Consider the following 14,759-nt stretch of genomic DNA (forward strand, 5'->3'; position numbering starts at 1 on the left):
ACCATAAATGGCAGCCTCCTCATTAGGCCTACAGATCCTTAAGTTAGCAACCTACTGCTGGACTTTTTAAAAAACTTCTAATGTTCATTTATTTTTGAGAGAGAGAGAGCGAATGGGGGGAGGGGCAGAGAGAGAGGGAGACACAGTCTCCTGAAGCAGGCTCCAGGCTCCACCTGGAGCCCCACGCAGGGCTCCAACTCAGGAGCAGTGAGATCATGACCTGAGCCGAAGTCAGAGGCTTGACTGACTGAGCCACCCAGGTGCCCCACAGCTGGATTTTTTTTTTTTTTTTTGATTCCATGTCCAGAGAGGAAAGATCAGATTGCAATAGCTCATGCTTTCCTACCAGACCAATCTCCTGGAGTCCTGGGGTCCCTAGCAAGCATTTATTTACCTTGGCCCAATACTTGTGGCCAGGAAGAGTGTGGTCACACAGGAAGTGGGTCTATCCAAGGGACCAGGCAGCAAGGAGGCAGCAGGAAGAGACAGTCTCTAGTAAACTTTCTTCATCTCATTTCCTCATCTGCAAGACCTGGACCAGCAATCCGCTTCACATATGTGTAGGGGGAGGGATTGAGGTATTTTGTTGACTTTTTACTTAGATCGACTTAGGATGACATATTGCCCTTCTGTGCTTTTTGGCAAATGCCACCATTTTATTCACTTTAATATAGCTGACATCACTGATGGTGACTGTCTTCCTGTTTGATCTTCATTGCAATCTTAGCATACATGAGAGTTGGCTCCAGGGTACGTAAGCACTGCCTGAACTACTGCAACATCTCACTGAGACCAGTTTATTCAACAACTCATATTTGTAGATCATCTTCTAGTTCAGAAAGTGCTCCGCAGGACTAACGGGAACCACATCTAGTGCTGCCCCTGCCTCCAGATGCCATCATTTCGTGTGGCGATGTGTGCTGGCCACGTACACTGCATAGGCTTCCCTTCCAAGGCCCATTATGTTCCTACTTCTGCTGCAACCCTGTCGTCTTGAGGCCAGAGCTCTGCTCACCTGGGCTTCAGGTATGCTGATGCTGTTTCTTTAAGACAGAAGGCTGCCAAATACGTGACTCATGATTGCAGTTTGATTTTTAAAATGATAAAAATAAACCAATAGGTGAGCCCAGTGTTTACTGGAGGAAAACACTCAGGATGAGGGTGCTCTGGGAAGTCAGGGAGCCAAAGAAGCAGTGGCCTAATTTTCAAATAAAGCAGAAAACTTAAGAGATTAATATAGTTTGGTTCAGAAACTCTTGTAGTTTCCTGATTACCCAAAGATCAAAAAGTTACCTCGTTCTCTTCTTTATTTCAAACTTCTTGATATCTTGCACTATGGCTAAAAATCTTGGATAATTACTACCATATTTTCATGACTTCAGAGGTGAAAATGTAGCCTGTAGTCTTCTTACAACTATCTTAAAGAAGCAGGTGTCCTGCAAAAGGCGACTGCTTTAAAGCCCCATCCACAAATTATTGCTATACTTCTCTGTGGGTTCTTCCTATTAAAAAACAAAACAAAAAAAAAACCATTATATGTAATTGGACCAATGAATTGTATCCAGGATTCACCTTTAACTATAAGTTTTAGGAGACAGTATAAAAGCAATCTAATAGCAACCTGTGTTAGATGTGTTTCTTATCAGCTTCTCAGTTTCCAAACTCATCAAATATTGAACTTCCTGGAGCCAAAACCAACCCTCCAGAAGCTGAAACATTTATTTAGAACTACACTCAGAATATAAAGAGCTGGGACAGGAAAGAAAAAACAAGTCAATACAAGCACAGTGTTCATTTCTCCCAGAATGTGTGTTCTGAAAGACAAATACTGAGCCGCAAACACTGAAAGCCATGTCTGCTGTTCTCCAGTTCCTATGACTACCCCTGCCCCCTGTGCAAATCGTAGTGAGGGTTCCATTACCACCCACCGTGGGAAGCCACAGTCTGGAATCAGGACCAACGGAAGCCAGATCTAGTACTGCTCCTGTCTCTAGATAATCGTGTGGCTTAGCTTCTTGATCTGCCAATCTTAAAGTGGGATCATACATTAATACCTGATTTGCTTACTTCAATTGGTTGTTTAAAGTAGAAAATATGATTGGGGAGCCTGTGTGGCTCAGTCGGTTGAGCATCTGACTCTTGATTTTGGTTCAGGTCATGATCCCAGGGTCATGGGATTGAGCCCCGTGTCAGACTCCACCCTGAGCGTGGAGTCTGCTTTGGATTCTCTCTCTCTCTGTCTCTCTCTCCCTCTGTCTCTCTCTCTCTGTCTTGCTCTCCAGTAAAATAAATAAATAAATAAATAAATAAATAAATAAATAAAATAACAAAATAAAACATAAAATAAGATCATATATGTGAAACTACTTTGAAACTAAAAGTTGTTCTACAAAATCAGGAATGAAGTGAAGGTACGATATTTTTGCTGAGAACCCAAACATTGTTTCTGCTCTTAGCCACTGAAAAGAAGCCTCCAACTATGTAATTTTCTTTTCTTGGTTATAAACAATTTAGGAAAGAATGTTCTTACTCTGATGTATTCCCTCTCACCACCATCCCACCAGGCCTTCAGAATTCTGCTGACATTTTCCTCGACAAGTATGAGGATTTCACTGACATTTTCCTCAAGGCCTTTTCAGCTTCTGACTGTACCACAGTCCCAAAGCCGGTGCCACATGTCTCAGGGTTTTGTTATGACAGCACCCCCTTCTAGGTACTAAAACCCATTCAGATTATCCATCACGACATCAGTAAACTACTCCAAAACTTAGTGGCTTAAAACAATAGCAAATATTAATTTTGCTCACAGATGTTCATTTGGGGCAGAGCTTAGAAGAGGTAGCTCATTTTTACCTCACAGCATCATTTAGGGCTGCTTGACTAGGATCCGCAGGACCTGATTTCAAGATGGCAAATTGGTGATTGCCACCACCCAAGGGCTCATCAGGGCTATGGACCTATCAGTGTGGGTCGTCGTGCAGTCGACTTAGGCTTCCTCATGGTATGGCGGCTAGGTACCAAAAGCGAGCTTCCAAGAGACAGAAAGAGAAAGTTGTAAGTGTCTTAAGGCTTGTGCCTAGAAACTGTCATAGCATCCTTTCTACCATTTTCTAGCTTTCTCTTGAATTATTGCATCGATAGAACCACCCAGAACAATGATATGTAATAATAATGATTGTGTAAAGATTTCTTAGTTTACTCCTGAGTTGAAAGGGAATGCTTCTAATGTTTTTCAAGTAAGTATAATGATGGAGGTAGCCTTGACATACCTATGTTTTATGATGTTAAAAGTATCCATCTATTTCTATTTTACTAAAACATTTCACAAAAAGAGGGGCCTAGGCAGCTCTGTCAGTTGAGCACCCAAGTCAATTTTGGCTCAGGTCATGATCTCATGGTTTGTGGGATGGAGCCCCACATTGGGCTCCACACTGACAGCACGGAGCCTGCTTGGGATTCTCTCTCCCCCTCTCTCTCTGCCCTTCTACTGTGTGTGTGCATGCATGTGCTCTCTCTGTCTCTCTCTCTCTCTCTGTCTGTATCTCTCAGGGTAAATCAATAAACATATAAAAAACACATTTTACCAAAAATAAGTGTTGAATTTTTATCAAATGCCTTTTCAGCATCAAAGAAGATGATCATATATTTTCCCCTTCTGATGTATAAATCCCCTGACTTAGGATATTTTCAACTACTGAATCCTCCTTGCATTCCTGCAATAACCTGCTTTGATAATGATGACTTATTTTTAATACTTTATTGTATTTATTTTTATTTTATGTGTCTGTCTTTGCCACACCAAACTAAAAGGTCTTTGAAGTCAGAAGACGTTTTGTTATTCATTATTGTTTTCCCCAGGTCAAATAAAGTGACTGGTAGCCAATAGGTCCTTAGAAATATTTGTTAAACGATTTAAAGAAATTATAGGAGCTCATAACTATTTACTGATGCCTTCTCAATGGCATTTCTAGAAAAACACTGCAACCGTGATTAGCATAGTGTTGACTTATCACTTCTTTTTCTCTGCTGTGTGCATTCTTGGTCAAGGTTAATATATCTGCAACCACAATGCTGCAAATGGGCAGATAGCTATTTCCTATGAAATCTATTTATAGGGAGTCAGAGTGTATGACCACACACACACACACACACATGCACACACATACACACACCCATGAACTGGCAGAAGATTATAATAGCACCCTTTTTGAGATAGCTAAGAGGATCACTTATAGTGGTGGCAGGTAACTCTTAATTATTACTGCTAAAAAATATTCTTCAATGTTTTCATTCCTGCTGGCTACCTTCCTTAATACTAAAGGTTCTGAATCTCTGACTCTGTTCTTCATGTCTCAGTAGCCTAGCAGCAAGGAACCAAATTCCAATTTTAAATATATGGCCCAGGTTTTAGTGTGCTTCTATGGCTGAAGGTATGCTGATAGACTTAAAAAGTGGTATTAATCACAATCATCTTAACCTTTTGGGAAAGACACTACCACTGTTGGTATTTTTGAAAATCAATGCATCTTTCAATATAAATAAGCAGTTGTAAGCCAGATAACCAAATTCAAGCCCTGATTTCAGATCTTTATTCATAGACTAACACATAAGTGTCCAGTATCACTGTAACTTCCATTGCGGATTATTTTAAAACAATAAAACTTTAAACATAGAAACTAAGAACTAGAAATTAAGGGATTGATAATACAAGTTTAAAGAAAAAACTCTACCTGTAAATCTTTTTTTTTAATGTTTGTTTTTGAAAGAGAGAGCGTGAGCATGAGTAGGGGAGGGGTCAAGAGAGGGGGGGACAGAGGATCTGAAGTGGGCTCTGAGATGACAGCAGAGAGCCTGATGCAAGCCTCGAACTCATAAACTGTGAGATCATGACCTGAACTGAAGTCAGATGCTTAACTGGCTAAGTCACCCAGGTATCCCTATCTATAAATCTTGGTAGAATTCTTCAAAGAGGTCATTTAAATTATAAAATTTAGAACCGCTGACCGAACTTCTATGAAGAATAAACATTAAAACCCAACTAACTTCATCATCTGGAGAAGTTAGAGCTTCTACAAACATGTGTCTTCTATATGGCAGACACTTAACAATTAAATAATCCGAGGATTAGAAGGGAATTGGAAGATCCCTAAAGAGTACTAAATGAAACAAGAAAGGTGAAATGAATATACAAGAGCCTAATACAGAACCTGGCATTTTGTAAGCACCCTATAAGTATTTGAATTAAATCTATTTCCATTGTCAGTGATTAAAAAATAAATATTTCAGATAACATCTCTGCAATAAGAAACATTTTTCACCATAATTCAGAGAATCCGGATAAGCAAGCATATACATTAAATACATGGTAACACTATTATACAAGTAGACAGAATGCAACACTGGATTTCAAGTCTGAAAAAACTAAATTCAAGCTCCAGATTTAGCATTTATCAGTTGTCTGAGGTTGGAAACTTCATTTCATTCATCGAAATATCCATTTTCTTACTTGTAAGAATGGGAATAATTATCTCATCACATATTGTGTGAGTTATCACAAGCACAAAATTAAGTAAGATAAATCATCAGAAAGAACAATATAAATCTAGGATATTACCATATTTGCTGTTATTGTACTAGTATATATTTTCACTCTCTGGACACTCTGAAGAGTAGGTTTAGAAAATGACATATAAATTCATCTGCAATATTATAGGAAATTTCAAAAGAGAAATGGAAATTAATACATTTTTGCAAAGTAGTTTTCCAAGGGTATAGTATGTTATAAAAATAATAAATCACTACAAATCAGATACAACAGATAAATTTTTCCCTTCACACAGTGAATGCTTCAGACTTCATGCAGTTTTCCTCAAGAAGTTCACTTAGGGCTTAACCAAACAGTTCCATAGTGTTAAGTACAGAGGAATATATCAACCACCCTAATAAAACCATCCAGGGACTCACTAGAGAGGTTCCTCAATTCTGGAACAGTTTTACAAATATTTTTGAAATAACAATAAATTGGCTTTGGGGAGGTTGATATAAATAAATTTGAAAAGAAATTAACTATGTGTCCCTTAATTCATCATAAAATAACTTTCAGAAAAATATGCAGAAGCTTTAAACATAACAGGCTAAATCACACATCAAGATACCTTTGCAATAATTGGACATTTTATATTTCACAGTAAAACACTAAACTATGAAGCATGGTTTCCTAGTAACAGCAGTAATACTAGGTAAATAAAACAGAATTCAGCTTACAGCAATCAGCAACAATTCAGCTTCCAAATGAGAGGTGGAAATCATTTGGATGATTACTTTTTCATTTCCAATATCATAAAAATGGAAAAAAAAGAAATTGACTTTCTAAGTGTAGAATTATTTTTTCAAAATTTGGAGAAGACATTGAAGTGGTACCCCAATGTCCTCTGGACAATCTGGGCCCTTCTTGGCTGATGTACAATTATCCTCAACAAGGTTCTCCTTACCCAGTAATTGAAAGAGAAGGCTTCCTGCCTGACATAAATTTTGAAGAGCCGAGACCAACCTCATCTCTACTCACTGATGTGTGTAATACCATACTTAAAGTGTTTTTGTTTGTCTGGGCTTCTTTGGTTGTTTTGTTTTGTTTTTTGTTCTTGCCTTTCGTGTAAGACTTTCTGGTCCCCCAAATTTCAAAAATGCAAATGTTCCAATATGCACACTCGTGTCTCAAGTATAAACCCTTCAACCCAATTAAATGCTGGACATGTATAAGAATTATACTAGGAAAAAGAAGTAGAAACTGGTACATAAGAGATGATTTGTGTAAATAACTCAACTTGGTAGGTACGATTACTGAAATGCAATGGGCCTGTATTACTTGATAATATGAAAGGAATGTAATGCAAAAATCATTAAAACATTAAACATATACATAGAATTTTTATACTATACTGTAAAAAAAAAAGCCTCTGGTAACCATAGCCAGTCATTTAGAACCAATCACTAGCAAACAACAAAATGGTCAGTGAAAAAAATAATAGTGAAAAAATTCAGAAATATGATCTCCTATAAATGTTATATGTATTGCTTTTGACATGTAGAGACAGAAATACTGTATTTTATTCTAGAAAAATTACTGTTCTTGGAAAGTAATGACATAACGTATGTTGTTTTTTAAGACACATCATGTTATATAGGAGGCGCACCATATGTTCATGTTTTGGAACATCCTATGCCATAGGCATAGCGATCTGTCTTGGTTATCTACCAAAAATCCATTCCCCCCCTCAATCCTCCTTCCTGAAAGATCCCAGTTTTGTTTTCTTTTGTTTCACTGCTCTGGCCTACTTCCTGTGGTCAAGTGCTTAGGAAGGATATTCTAATTTCTAGCTGATGAGTAAAGGCTGAGTCCATGCCAATCATGGGAACCCCTTGCGTGACTAGCATGTGGTGCAATTTTGATCAATGAAACAAGATAGAAGTCCACTGTGGAGGCTTCTTTATGTTTTGTTTTGTTTTGTTTTGTTTTGTTTTTAAAGAAACACAGAGATAGAGACCCTCTTCTACTAGACAGTGTTTTGTCTAGGTGCAATGCCTGGCACTACTGCAGCTATTTTGTGACCACTAGAGATGATCCAGGATACTCCACATGGCAAAGCGTACCAACAGATAAAATCCAGATCCTTTACATCATTGAGTGGCTGAATTAACCAATCCTGGAACTCTTTTGCCTCTGGACTTCTTATTGTGTAAGCTAATACGTATTATTATTAGTGTTTAAGCCAATGGGGTTGAGGTTTTTTGTAGCCAGAAGTATTCCAAATACTACAGAATGTACGTTTATCACAGCAAAGCATTTGAAAAGTCTCTTGTAATATCCCTGTACATTCGATAGAGAAATGTGGGTTGAAAAATAATTTAATTGGGCAGGTTAATAGATGGTTAAACAATGGAGGGAAGCGTTTGGTAATATGTTTCACAGTTCTTTTTGCCTTTAGCTTCTTCTGCTGAACTTTGTTTGCAATCAACAGTGGATAACTACACAGAAGACATAAAACATATAGATGATTTCACAGAGAGCAATAACGTGCTAGATGACAGAATGAGAACTGAACACGTTTTTAAGTCAAAGAATGATATGAATGCCCACTACTTCTCTCCTACCTCAAGATTCTTTTCAGTTTTTATCCATGTGAGCTATCTTATCTGTGAAGCTTTTCCTTATCCCTCACTCCTAGGCACAATGTAACACACATATAGAATCCCAGTCCTGGCCCTTGCCTCTACCACTATCAAAGCCTTCACTGCACCTTAATATATATATATTTACTTATCTCTATACATGTGAGCTCCTGGAAAACATAAACCATGCTGTAGTCATCTTTGTACCTTCAGCCTCCCACTTGATGCTATTGGTGCAATAAATGCCTACGTTAGTAAGTAAGCGAATGAATGAACAAATGGATTGATTTTATTTTATTTTTTTATGTTTTTTCAATATATGAAATTTACTGTCAAATTGGTTTCCATACAACACCCAGTGCTCATCCCAAAAGGTGCCCTCCTCAATACCCATAACCCCCCCTCCCCTCCCTCCCACCCCGAATCAACCCTCAGTTTGTTCTCAGCTTTTAAGAGTCTCTTATGCTTTGGCTCTCTCCCACTCTAACCTCTTTTTATTTTTTTTTCCTTCCCCTCCCCCATGGGTTTCTGTTACGTTTCTCAGGATCCACATAAGAGTGAAAACATATGGTATTTGTCTTTCTCAGTATGGCTTATTTCACTGAGCATAACACTCTCCAGTAAATGGATCGATTTTAAAGAAACAGCTTCATTTACAGGATGCTGAAGGACAAGAACAAAAGAAACAACATTGAAAATTCCGTGGAAACTACTAAAAACCAGGAACGATCGAGTTGAGACTCGATACCACACATAGTCTCCTGACTGAGCCTTCCTTTCTTGCATTGGTAACTTGTCCACAAATGTGTGTACACATGCATGAACACACAACGTAACATTATAGGTGGCCACAAGTTTTCACACTTTCTTTGCAACCGCACTAAATTGCTTGAACTATGCTTTAAACAATAATCACTATGCATTCGCAGTTACTGTAGAAATTGCTGGTCGGCTAGACAAGAGTAATTTGTGTTTCAGCCTCTCAAGAGTCCTTTGCCCTGACGGTGACAATGTAGAATACTTGGCATTAAAATCTAATCCATAGGAGTGGCTGGATGGTGCGGCCAGTTAAGCGTCCAACTGTCTATCTCGGCTCAGGTCGGGATCTCATCGTTTGTGAGCTTGAGCCCCTGCATCAGGTTCTGTGGTGATGGAGCAAAGCCTGCTTGGCATTCTGTCTCTCTTTCTCTCTGCCCTTCCTCTGCATGTGCACAGGCGCTCTCTCTCTCTCTCTCTCTCTCTCTCTCTCTCTCTCAAAATAACTTAAATAAATAAATAAAACCATTAAAATAAACAAACTTAAAGAAATAAATAAAACCTTTAAAAAAACATAAAATCTAATCCCTATATAATTTCCTGTTCCTTCAACCGACTGCTTAAACTGTTTTACTTCCCACTGTCTTCCCCAGTGTCTTCTCCTCGTTCCCTTCCAAATTCACGTTAACATATAACCTGGGATACAAGATATAAGATTCTTTACCATACACAACTAAATCTGCATTATACGCTTTCTAGAAAACCTAACAATGCAAACTAAAGTATATATGTATGTTAAGAATTAAAAGGATATAGCCAGTTAACTTAAGAAATAGAAATGCATCGTTTTCAGAGCATAGCAAGAAAGCCGGAGGAATGATACACTAATGCTTTAACTCAAAGGCACAGCCACCAGAAATCAAAAATAGGTTAATAAAACCACCGACCAGATAATAAAAACAAATTAATACTAGAGTTTTATTTCATTATCAAACCAGGCTCCAAGTTAACTCCTGTATGTGGAATGAGCTCTTGCTAAACATTCTTGAAAGTCCTCATTTAGATTGTGTTGTAAAATCAAACTGAGAATTGGCCCAAAAACTGAACACCTGAAAATTCATGTATGAGCCTTAGAGAAGACAAATTTAAATTGTCACTTAGAATTTAGAAAATGTGAGTATAAGGCACTTGAGTAGTTATTTTCACCTAAACTTAAGCGATCCAGTCAAGAGATCACCAGCCTCTATTGTCTCAGACTATGGTAACCGCTGCTTCCTTCAGCTCTAAGTGAAAATTATTTGTAAGAAATACAGTGCTAGGAGATACCCAGGATAATAGCTTCTCTATGTCATGTCTCCCACGATTCTTAGAGATTTGTGCTTTGTTGCAGTGTGTTAAATATAGAAAAAGGAAAAGTGAACATTACACTAACCTACATGTATATGTGTGATAGAATACAGGAGAAGTTCAAATATTAAATTTTAAAACTCAGTTCAATAAAAACTCAACTCAATAATAACTGACTGAGCACACACTCTAGGTCCTGTTATATATTTTATGCTGTGTTATGTATTGATTTTTTAAAAGTCACATTTATAAGAGCTCTGCACTCAAAAAGTCGTATCCTCCTAAGGAAAGTAGAACTGAATGGCGAAGATAAGTGTTTCTCAATGCATTTTTAACCACTAAATATTCACCATCAACTAGTCACATCATGTTCCTATAGACCTCAAGTCTGAGCCTGATGCCAAATGCGGTGAGATGTTTGGGGAGCCTGCAAGTGGATGAGTAGATCTTGCATATGGCCGTCAGGCTAGAAGGCAGAGGGCAGCCTGTAGAAGTTTTAAAATATTGGCTCCAAAGCTTTCGACATGTTTCATGGCAAGAAGTGTGGTCTTTACCCCCAACCCACGAATCTGAGTAGGCTTGTGATTGCTCCAACTGAGATGAATAGAGTGAAGGTGACCCTGACTTTTGATCTAGATCAGAAGAGGCCACACAATTTCCACCTGGTTCTCTTTTGAATTCTTGCTCTTTGAATGTGTCCTTTCAGGAAATCTAAGAGCCCAAGAGCCACAGAGTGAGAAGCCCAAATCCATGGAACAGCAGTGCGTAAGTGCTCTTACGGACATCCCCCCAGTTGACTTCTCTTTTTGAGTCATCCTCTCTGAAATGCATACATGTGAGAGAAGAATCCTCTAGATCAGTGTTCTCAAATAATAGCATGCACTAGAGTCACGTGAGGGCTTGTTAAAAACATAGATTATTGAGTCCCGCTGTTAAAGTTTCTAGTTCAGTACATCTGGGGTGGGACTCTACAATTTGCATCTAAGTTTCCCAGTGATTTGAGAAGCACGGCTGTAGATGATTCAAGTCACCAACCACTGGTGAAACCCCAACAGCACGGAGCAGAGATAAGCCATACCTGCTCTGCCCTGTCTGGATTCCTGGGCCCACCTTTTCCCATTCAAGAAGGTATTTAAGAATGAAAATTAGTAAAATGACATTATAGGAAACTTTTAATTCATTCTAATTGATTTCAAAGTACAACATTCACAAACTTTCATGCTTTAATGATTAGCGTTAATTATTAATGTGATACAACACAGTTCACAAGTGATTGCAAAACATTCCTGCTTACTCACCACATCTAGAAGACTCCCCTGTTTAAGAGCAGGAGCTCTGCAATCAGTAGTGCTTGTTTTGAACCTCACCTCTGCTACTTAAATGCTAACACAGCAATGGATGGGGAAGGGGAGAAACCGAAGGGATTTGTCTGTCTGGCTTTAAATCCTAGTTCTATCACCTTCCAGGTACATGTGATCTGAATCAAAATACAGTAACAAAAATACTTTGGTTTCTGAGCATAATTTGCTCCAAAAACATGCTTGTAATCCAAAGCACTTGTATATCAAAGTGAATTTCAAGAACCATTGGCTCTGTTGTGATCACGTGACATTCGGCATCACATACTACTTGTATTGCAAGAGATCGCTCGTTTATCAAGTTAAAATGTATTAGAAATGTTTGCTCATGTTGAGGAACACTCACAGAGCAAGTTACTGTACTTAAGTTACTGTATTTAATCTGTGTAAGCCTCTGTGTCTTCATTCCTAGAATGGCCTGAGAAGATTGTTGTGGTCATTAAATAAGATAATGCTCTTGAAACAGTGCCTGGGACTGAGAAGTCACCCTGTAAATATGTTATGAAACAGTATGCGTGCTTAAATAGGCTTTTCACCACTCTGAGAATTAGAGCTTCCTTTACAAAGCCATGATAACAGTCAATATCAACTGCATAAGGTGATCGTTAGGATTAACTAATAAATAATACGTACCCAATAAATGGCAGATGATGATGATGATGATTATACTGTTATGAAACAGGATACTTCCAGGGACAGAAAGTACAAATGAGCAAGTTCTATTCCAATAAAATAGAGCTTGCATGTGGGGTGACAGCAGCGCACAGTGTTTTAGTCTGGCACTGATCCAACAGTACAGGAGTATGTGTTATCAAAAGCTCCATGATAGGGGCGCCTGGGTGGCTCAGTCAGTTGGGCGTCCGACTTTGGCTCAGGTCATGTTCTCACAGTCCGTCTTTCAAGCCCCGCGTTGGACTCTGTGCTGACAGTTCAGAGCCTGGACCTGCTTCGGATTCTGTGTCTCTCTCTCTCTGACCCTCCCCCTCCCCCTCCCCCTCTTAAAAGCTCCATGATAGAATCAAAGGGATTCCTGAAAGTCTGTTCATATACACTCTAAAGCTAGAGTAAGGACTGCACTAAATCATCATATATTCTGGCTACCGGCCTATTAATGTCAGATCCCAGGAGATGTGAATCAAGAAATTTCTCAACCTCTAGAATCTATGCCTCTTTCTTCCCTTGGTACCCAAAGTATTAGTTTGAGGTATCATTTTTGCTAAACCTTGTACTAATGGATTATTAGGCAGGCAGAAAATCCAAAGGAATATTAATGAGTAATGAATATGTTAGCTAATAACTCTGAGATGATGCTCTTCAGGGGCGAAGAACTTTAAGAAACAAAGAACCTTCGAGGCCCCACAGAATAAATCTATAGTAACGTAACAATGGATGAGGAGGTTGCCATTTTGATGCAAGATTTTCTCAGGTCAGTTAGACTACAGCACACAGCAGGCTGCTTTCTTCTAAGGCTGGCCTGATGATTACAGGTTTTACAAGACACAGACATGGCTTTCTTTAAAGATTGTTTCTCTGGGTGCCTGGGTGGCTCAGTTGGTTAAGCGTCCGACTTCAGCTCAGGTCATGATCTCTCAATCTGTGGGTTCGATCCCTGTGTTGTGCTCTGTGCTGACAGCTCAGAGCCTGGAGCCGGCTTCAGATTCTGTGTCTCCCTCCCTCTGTGCCCCTCCCTTACTTGCATTCTGTCTTTCTGTCTCTCAAAAATAAATAAACATTAGAAAATTTAAAGAAATATATTGTTTTTCAGTCATGATGTATTCTGTTCTTTGTGTAACCAGAAGAATGCTGAAAAGAGAGTTAGGTAAATATTTTCCTTCTCTTTGGGCAGGGAAGAATTTTATAAGCATAAAGAAATAAAAGAGGTCACAGAGGAAAAGATAAACAGATTTGTCTACAAAAGGAATTGAAACCTTCCAGATGTTAGGAAATACCATAAGCTAAATAAAAAACTGAGAAATAACATCACCCACAAAGCATTTACGTCTATAATATACAAATCAATAACAAAACTCTAGCATCTCAATAGAAATAGGATCTAAAACTAGACACAGATACTTTACATTATTAATGGAAAAAGAATTGCAAACTTAAACTATATACATTTTTCCCCTTAACAAATTAGCAAAGATTTTGAAATATGTTAATATTTTATGCCGCTGAAGAATGTTAAGACCAAGATTCTAATAACCTTCTCATGAAAGTGGTCCAATTTTTCTGGAAAGCAATTTGGCTAAATAAATGAGAAGTAATAAAAAATATTTCAATCCTTGATCCTATGAACCCACTTCTAAGGAAACTTGGAAAATGTCCCTGTTTAACAGTCAAGAGTTTCAGTCAAAATTAGAAGTACAAAGATATTTACCATGGCTTTCTTTATAACAGCAAAATTTATGGAATAACATATACTCAACATTATGGAGTAAATAGCTGTATACTTCTTATGAATATTATCCAGTCATATAAAAATTTCAAATAATGTTAGTGATCTCAGAAAATTCACACCAGAATATTAATGGAAAAAATCAAGATACAGAACAGGAGTCATCAGAGACAGCTTTTGAAGTATTTTGGTATTGGCTTTCTGGAGTGCTGCATTGAAGCATATTCTGACATAGCATCTGGGCTCAGCAGGAAAGAAGGCTGTGATCAGTAATATCTGCCATGGGCAAAAAAGGCAGGAAGTAGTGGTACACATGCTCTGTATCTGCCATCCCTAGGGGTATATGCAATATGGTCCCAATCATTTATCAGCATACACGTGTACCCTTTGTGTGCACACGCACGTGCACGTAGATACGTATAAAATCACTCCACTGTAACTGTGATTATCTCTAGCTTGTGATATTAGGGTGATTTGGTTTTATTAAAAATATTTTGGTATTTTTCAAAATTTTTACATTGAGCACATATTAGTTTTCTATTGTTGTTATTTTTTAGATTTTCGAATTGTCCAGGTGATTTTTTTTTTTTAACGAGTTGTTACATTCACTCTGGGGAAGGTGGCAGGAGTAAAAGGGATAAAAATACAGGCAAACAAATTCTAGAGAGATTTTCTTAGGCACGTTAGTTTCTTTTTCTGGAAGGTAAATGTGTTATTAGAGTTAGAAATAT

The 14,759-nt window shown here is 38.2% G+C and overlaps 1 long non-coding RNA gene across 1 annotated transcript in view; it reads right to left on the bottom strand.

Moving 5' to 3' along the window:
- Positions 1-276: 276 nt before the first annotated feature.
- Positions 277-14,759, bottom strand: part of LOC102967960 — a 45,100-nt gene continuing 30,617 nt past the window's right edge. Inside the window, exons 2-3 of the long non-coding RNA XR_447055.3 lie at positions 2,854-3,028; positions 277-1,502 (exon numbers count right to left, since the gene is read on the bottom strand). This is a non-coding gene — a long non-coding RNA (uncharacterized LOC102967960). The remainder of the gene's footprint in view (positions 1,503-2,853; positions 3,029-14,759) is intronic.

Source organism: Panthera tigris, chromosome A1 (genome assembly GCF_018350195.1).
Source record: "Panthera tigris isolate Pti1 chromosome A1, P.tigris_Pti1_mat1.1, whole genome shotgun sequence".
NCBI classification, from domain to species: Eukaryota; Metazoa; Chordata; class Mammalia; order Carnivora; family Felidae; genus Panthera; species Panthera tigris.